Here is an 8,418-nt window from a genome sequence, read left to right as displayed (position 1 = left end):
TGGGGATTTGAGGGACAAATTAATTGTATTGTACATGGGTTCAGTTTTGTTTTTCTTAATTTTCTTTGGTTGAAAGATCAAGGCTGGGATATCATCGATGGGACTAACGAGAATTCTGCTTATGGGTGATTGGGCTTCCACTGTAACTTTACCCTGTCCTCTTTCTTTGCATCTTTGTTGTCATAATTAAAATAAAAAAATTAAAAAAATTTTTTTGATGTTAATTTAAACTAATATACATGTGCATAAAAATGTAAAAAAAATACTATGCCTTCATGGCTTTAGATTGCTTTGTGAACTGCTAAGAAATGTTATAAATGTACTATAATTTAGGGACTTGTGGAAAAGTAATTGTACAATGGGTTCTGTTTTATTTTCTTAATGTTCTTTGACTGTAAGTTCAAAATTTAGGTGTCAGCAGGGGATTTCTTCTGAGAACTGTTTATGGGTGATTGTCCTTCCACTGTACTTTACCTTGTCCTCTTTCTTTGCATCATTGTTCTTATAAATTAAAAATAAAATTTAAATTAAAAAACCTAGGAAAAAAAAGAACTGAGGTTATCTGAACCAACAGGAATATAAAATCTTTTCAATTTTATAGCCATGGTTCCAATTCATAGTTCTCAATTCTGAATTCATGCAAGAATTATATGACTTTTTTTTTAATCCCCCCCGCCCCCAACCCCCCCCCCCCCCCCCCCCCCCCTGCCTATGTCTAAGTCAACCTACAGGTTCTAATTCATAGGGCTCAAAGGACATAAACATTAATATGTTTTAACTTTTCATGTTGGAATAACATGCAGTCAGAGATAGGAATCAACTTTTGTAATTTGTATCTCACAAATACTTTCTAGTCCTGACTTCCCACTGATAGATACAGCATTAGTTTACTCTATTGTTAAAAAAAATGATGATTGTATTTAGGGCCAAGGCTTTTCCTTTCCATGTCCCCCATATTTTGGTGGCCTATGCAAATGACAATTGCCACTCTCACCACACATTTCTACTGTGCTCCTTTGACTCTAAACTTTAAAAAAAAACTTAAACTTTAGAGGTTTAAATTAATATACATGTGCATGGAAATGTAAAAAAATTACTATGCCTTCAAGTTTAAGGAGTTAATAAATTTTATGGCTTTAGATTGCCTTTCTGTACCGCTAAGAAATGTTATACGTGTACTACAATCTGGGGTCTTGAAAGGACAAAGTTATTGTACATCGGTCTCTGTTTTATTTTCTTTCTTTTTCTTTTTTTTGTGCACCATTCTGGAGGTACTGCACATACCAGGTCCGATGCGTGGAATGGGACGGAGCAAGCTCCTATTCAAGTCCCCTAGAGCCAAAAACCCATTTAATATATTGTCGTCGGATAGACAACGTATTCAGTATATTAAACTGATAAGAACAGATACTTTACTTGATCTTAGCCAAAAGGCGGCAGAAATGATTATTTTTCTTAATGTTCTTTAACTATAGATTCAAAATTAAGATGTCAGGGGATATTCTCTTCTGAGAACTCTGTTTTTAAGTGATTGTCTTTCCACTGTAACTTTACCTTGTCCTCCTTTCTTTGCATCATTTTCACATAATTAAAAATAAAAAAAAATGTGGATAGAGTGATTCCTGCTGATTTCTGCCGGGTGTCAGAAGTCACATGACATTATCAATAGATGCAGAGAGCAGCGTTTGATTAGGTCCAACACCCATTCTTGATCAAAACTCTCAGCAAGATAGGAATGGAAGAAACCTTTCTCAATATAGTTAAGGCCATCTACCACAAGCCAAGAGGCAAATATTGTCCTCAATGGAGAAAAACTGAAAGCCTTTCCTCTAAATTCTGGCACAAGATATGGCTGTTCTCTCTCACCCACTCCTATTCAACATAGCACTGGAAGTACTTGCATTAGGAGCAATCAGGCAAGAAAAAGATATCAAGGGGAATCCAGATAGGAAAGGAAAAGTCAAGCCCTCGCTGTTTGCAGATGACAGATACTCTACCTAGAAAACCCTAAAGTCTCTATGAAAAAGCTTCTAGAAACAATAGACATATAGTAAGGCGGCAGGCAACAAAATTAACAACAAAAATCAAAGGGCCTTTCTATACACCAATAGTAAATTAAAGGAAAAGGAAATTTGGACATTAAGAAAGCAACCCCATTCACAATAGTGCCACACAAACTCAAATATCTTGAATCAACTTGACCAAAAATGTGAAGAACCGTATATAAAGAAAACTATAAAACTCTGCTCCAAGAAATAAGAGAGGACACGTGGAAATGGAAGCACATACTCTGCTCATGGATTGGCAGAATTAACATCATTAAAATGGCAGATACTCCCCAAAGCATTGTACAGATTTAATGCGATCCCTCTAAAGATACCAATGACATTCTTCAAAGAAGTGGATCAGACACTTTTGAATTCATTTGGAACAATAAACACCCTAGAATAGCTAAAGCAATCATTGGGAAAAAGAATATGGGAGGAATTACTTTCCCCAACTTTAAACTGTACTACAAAGCAATAGTTATCAAAACAGCATGGTAGTGGAATAAAGACAGGCCCTCAGATCACTTGGAATAGGCATGAATACTCAGAGAATGTTCCCCAAATATACAATCACCTGATTTTTGATAAAGGAGCAAGAAATCCTAAATGGAGCAAAGAAAGCCTCTTCAACAAGTGGTGTTGGCACAACTGGCTAGCCACTTGCAAAAAATTAAACTTAGACCTCCCAGCTAACATCCTGTATGAAGGTTAAATCCAAATGGATGAAAGACCTCGATATCAGACCTGAAACCATAAGATATATAGAACAACACATAGGTAAAACACTCCAGGACATTGAGACTAAAGGCATCTTCAAAGAGGAAACTGCACTCTCCAAGAAAGTGAAAGCAGAGATTAACAGATGGGAATATATTAAACTGAGAAGCTTCTGCACCTCAAAAGAAATAGCGCCCAGGATACAAGAGCCCCCAACTGAGTAGGAGAAACTATTCACCCAATACCCATCAGATAAGGGGCTAATATCCAAAATATACAAGGCACTGACAGAACTTTACAAGAAAAAAACATCTAATCCCATCAAAAAATGGAGAAGAAATGAACAGACACTTTGAGAAAGAAGAAATACAAATGACCAAAAAACACATGAAAAAATGCTCCATATCACTAACCATCAGGGAGATGCAAATCAAAACAACTATGAGGTACCACCTCACATCCCAGAGATTGGCACACATCACAAAGAATGAGAATAAGCAGTGTTGGCGGGGATGTGGAGAGAAAGGAACTCTTATCCACTGCTGGTGAGAATGCCGTCTAGTTCAACCTTTATGTAAGCAATATGGAGATTCCTCCAAAAACTGGAAATCAAGCTCCCAAAGGACCCAGCTATACCACTCCTAGGAATATACCCTAGGAACACAAAAATACAATACAAAAATCCCTTCCTTACACCTATATTCATTGCAGCACTATTTACCATAGCAAGACTTTGGAAACAGCCAAGATACCCTTCAACAGAAAGAAACTGTGGTACATATGCACAATGGAATATTATGCAGCTGTCAGGAGAGATGAAGTTATGAAATTTTTCTATACATGGATGTACATGGAATCTATTATGCTGAGTGAAATAAGTCAGAGAGAGAGAAAGACGCAGAATGTTTTCACTCATCTATGGGTTTTAAGAAAAATGAAAGACATTCTTGCAATAATAACTTTCAGACACAAAAGAAAAAAGAGCTGGAAGTTACAGCTCACCTCATGAAGCTCACCACAAACAGGGATGAGTTTAGTTAGAGAAATAACTAAGTTTCGAACTATCCTAATAATGAGAATGTACAAGGGAAATAGAAAGCCTGTCTAGAGTACAGGCAGGGGTTGGGTGGGGAGGAGGGAGATTTGGGACATTGGTGATTGGAATGTTGCACTGGTGATGGGTGGTGTTCTTTACATGACTGAAACCCAAACACGATCATGTATGTAATAAAGTTTAAATAAAAATAAAAATTAAAAAATTGTGGATAAAAAAACAAAAAACAAAAACAAAACTTGAATGTATTGTCTTTATTCTCATACTATGTTTTGTTTTGTTTGTTTTTAGCTCACAAATGACTGTGATTATTCTGTCTGTCTGCCTGTCCCTCTACGTCTGGCTCATTTCTTTCAGCATGATACCTGGCATGTCTATCTCTGTAGAAAATTTCATGACCCTTTTTTCCCCTAATGGCTGCTAGTACTCCATGATATAGATATAATATGGGTATTTTTATCCACTCATCTCTTCTCAGGCACTTGGGTTGTTTCTAGATTTTGGCTATTGTATATCATGCTGCATTGAATACAGGAATGCAGATACCTTTTCTGCATTATGGTTTGGAACTCCCAGGGTATATTCTCAGGTATTGTTGGGTCAGATGGGAGTTCAATTTCCAGTTTTTTGAGAAAAATCCAAAGACCATAGAAGTGAAGGTCAGAAGCACAGGACCATGGTAGGAAGCTTGAAACAAAGGCAGGCGGTGCTTTACAATTGGACAGATAAGAGATCATTTTGACAATAATAGTTGGAAATGGTCACTCTAAACAAGATCTGGATCCTGAAAGGAGGTAAAGTTAAATGCATGATATCCTTTCAATGACAGTATTGCAAACCACAGTGCCTAAAAAAAAAAAAAAGAAGTATGGAATAAGATAAGAAAAGTGTCTACCATAGTTGCAGGTTTAGGGAAGAAAGAGGCAGGAGGGAAGCTAGGACATTGGTGGAAGGAGGAGTGTACTGTTGAAGGAATGAGTGTTGAAGCACTGAATGACTGAAACTAAAATTTTGTTTTGTTTTGTTTTGGGGCTACACCTGGTGATGCTCAGGATTTACTCCTGGGTATGCGCTCAGAAATCTCTCCTGGCTTGGGGGACCATATGGGATGCGGGGGGATCGAACCAGATGCACTACTGCTTGAGCCACCACTCCAGCCCCATGAAACTTAAAAAAAATTTTTAAAGGAAAAAAAAATCTTGGACCTTATTACAAGGTACCTTCTGTATATAAACCTGGTACCCTAACTTTCTGCTTGTTCTAAGAATCATAATACCTTATCTGCCAATTAACCAATGCTCCTGTTCTGTTCTTACTATCCATCCAATAGTCTCCCAAATAGTGCTTTCTGATTGTAGTATCAGTTTGTTCTGTAGATTTTTGACTATTTTATTGATCAGTTCTTTCTAATATTTTAATTGCCTTTCTCATGATTTAAAACATCCTCTGTCTCTTGGATCATCCTGATCAAATTTCTCCTCTGAGTTCAAGAAACATCTATTAGAGGGAATCTAAAGGGATACTAACATGAAATAAAGTGTCAGTAATTGCCAACAACTAACCAAATGTTAGCTTATATATCAAGCAAATGAGAACATAATTTATAAAGTTATTACACTTATTCAACATTGTCTGACCAGATGCCTTAAGAAACAAATGAATCTTTTTTGAATAATTGAGAATTGTATATTGTCAAGGAGTTTCTATATGAAGATGGAAGCAAAGATAAGAATTTTAGAAAATCAAAAGCTTAGAATTAATTATTTTTAAACAATGACTTAAAATTAAGATTTTTCAGCTTTTTTCTACCCTGGGAAAAATAGCCTATTATTTTAAACACATATTTTTCTCTTTCTTTCCTCTCTCTCTCTTTTACTTCTCTCAATAAAAATGCTTTTCTGTCACTAAAAAAAATTAAAAAGACAGTCTTGTCAAATAGAGAACATCGAGGTAACAGAAAAAATCTTCTAGGGAAAATGAGAGGAATTAGGATCATTTAGTTTAAGAAACAAAGTTCATGGCTTTCAATCTTGAGGCCTTCAGCTTTGATCCTCTGATATCACTGAGTCCCCAGCACCACCAAAAGAGGCTACTAAATCTGGTTTCCCAAAACAAAAAAAATGAAACAACATTTTAATGTAATTATATAGAGTGAAAATAAACCTAAAGTTACTAAAGACAAAGATATATGTATTTTCTTCCCAGATAGTAGAAAAAAACTAACATTATGGGAGTTTACAAGTTGTTTTAAAGCAATTTTACATGCATATTATGACTAGATTTTTTTCAAGTGAGAGCTCTTTTGAGTTTATTGTGAATGCCTGAAGACCAGCATTATACAGTCATTCATTATATTTTCCCCACAAAAGTTCTTCTAAGATCTGTCTAATGTGTAAAATCATCCTGATCAGGCCTGCTTTCTGCTTTGTATCATTATGACCAGAAGATAGTTCATGAAACTAAGAACCAAGATTTAAGTTGCCACCATTTCTCTTGCAATAGTTCTACTTAAATTCTAAAAGGAGCCTGGTAATTAATTCCCAATGTCATATGTTTTTGTCAAATAGCAAAATTATGTTGTTTTTGCAATATTTTGTAGTGCTTTCTTTTTTTAATTCTAAATATTTCCTTAACTGTATATTATGTATTGGCAATTTTTATGTTCTTTTTTTTAAACTATGGAATTTAAATCCCTCCTGCATTTGACATGTTTTTGATGATACCATAAAAGTAATATAAAAGCCCAGAGCTAGGAGTTATCCTGAGAATTTCCAGATGTGGCCTCAAAGCCAAAATAATAAATAATTTTGGGCATATTGTATGGTTCTAAGAATTTATACATTTCTGCTAGTTTCTTCAGCTCAGTAGCATAGAATTTGTCTTCTTTTTCTTTCTAATCTCTTCAGCTCAGTAGCATAGAATTTGTCTTCTTTCTTTTTCTTTCTAATCTCCCTTTCTTCTCCTTGTCTTTATCTACTTCCATCTCTAATTTCTTCCTTCCTTCCTCCCTCACTCCTTTCTTTCTTACTCCTATCCCCTTAACCCTCTTCTCAGTGTTTTTTTTTTGGGGGGGGGTTGGATTTTTGGGTCACATCTGAGTGCACTCAGGGGTTATTCCTGGCTCTGTGGTCAGAACTCACTCCTCACAGACTCAGGAGATCATATGGAATGGTCTCTCTGGAGTTGGCCATGTGCAAGGCAAACGCCCTACAGCTGTGCTATTGCTAGAGCCCCTCTGCTCAGTGTTCTAAATTTCCTTCTCAGTCAACATAGAGCTGTTGACCTCCTGCTCTTCCTTGTTTTCTCCTCACCCATTTTTCCGATGGTCTCTCCTAAGAGAACGTTTTCTTGAGGAAGACAAAGTTTTAGGGTATTTTTCTTCCTCTTTCCACCTTTCTAAATTTACTTTCCCTGTATTATTTGTCCTTTTCTTTAGCCTTGGAGATCCTGCTCAGGCAAGAGAATTCTACCTTGTCCTGGCTTTGCCTTTTTGGCTCAGGCCACCCTTTCCTCTCCTTCTTTTAGACATTCCGTGATAAACACTCAGAAACTTTTGGCAGATGATAAAACTCTTTTAGTGGCTTCTTTTTTCTAATTTTTTACATGCTTTAATCCATGTGCCTCAGAGAAAAGGGTAAAGAAGAACATTCATGGGCAATTATTCCTGTGCTCCAAAGCCAAAGTGGGGGAGCAAGAGTTTCCCCAACTTTAGGGAGAAGTTCCAAAATAGACACTGGTGAGTAAAAGAATTAAGCCACACTCATAAAAATACCATGATAGACTTTGCTTACATGAAGTGTGGTTTAGTACACGTGGAGTTCAAAAGTAACCAAGCTTCAGAAAGGACACCTGGAAATAATATCATCAAAGCCTCCATTCCCCACCCCAGCGCATACAATAACCCTAGTAGAAGCAATTTAGGACTGATTCTGGAAGTTCATACATAGAATAAGTAGTTGAACATATGCATTCAAATGTATAAATGGTTTGGTCTCTAATTTCTAGAAAATATTTCTAACATTTTAAATAAGACTTAAATAAATATTTTAATAAAAATAACATTAAAGTAAAGAGCCCTTGAGCATGATCAGGCATTGTGGTGTTGAACAGAATCACACAGTCTGCCAAGAAAAATAGGAAGGGCTGTTGAACTTTGCCTTACATTTCAGTCTAGAATTTGCTGTACTTTAAATGCTACATATTTTTCTTCAAACTACTAAAGCCCACAATGTTTGTGGAAGAGTAAGAGAGTCAAATTCTCTCTAAATATTTTTAGTATAATAAAATTATAAATACTATGCAAACATATAGCACGGTTTTCTCTTAGTCAGGGACAAACTATGTTGTTATCTTAGCTGCGAAACATTCAGTAAAAAACCAAAAACCATTATGAACACAAGTAATCGTTATAAATTTGCACTTGTTTTCTAGCTCTCCAGTATCTATTGGGTAACAGGATTCTATGGCTGATAACAAATAATAACTATATCCAGTGAACTTCAGAACATTCACTATGCTTAAATTTTGGGAGTATTTGTTTTTGTTTTTTTATTTTTGGTTTTTGGTTTGGGGCCACACCCAGTGACCTAGCTTTTGGCT

General features: G+C 35.9%; 1 non-coding gene across 1 annotated transcript; it reads right to left on the bottom strand.

The window, feature by feature from the left end:
- Positions 1–1,250: 1,250 nt before the first annotated feature.
- Positions 1,251–1,447, bottom strand: LOC126010339 (U2 spliceosomal RNA). The gene has a single exon (XR_007496411.1). It is a non-coding gene; the product is annotated as a U2 spliceosomal RNA (small nuclear RNA).
- Positions 1,448–8,418: the final 6,971 nt, after the last annotated feature.

Source organism: Suncus etruscus, chromosome 5 (assembly GCF_024139225.1).
Source record: "Suncus etruscus isolate mSunEtr1 chromosome 5, mSunEtr1.pri.cur, whole genome shotgun sequence".
In the NCBI taxonomy this organism is placed as follows: Eukaryota; Metazoa; Chordata; class Mammalia; order Eulipotyphla; family Soricidae; genus Suncus; species Suncus etruscus.
This window is presented reverse-complemented; position numbering and strand designations above follow the sequence as displayed.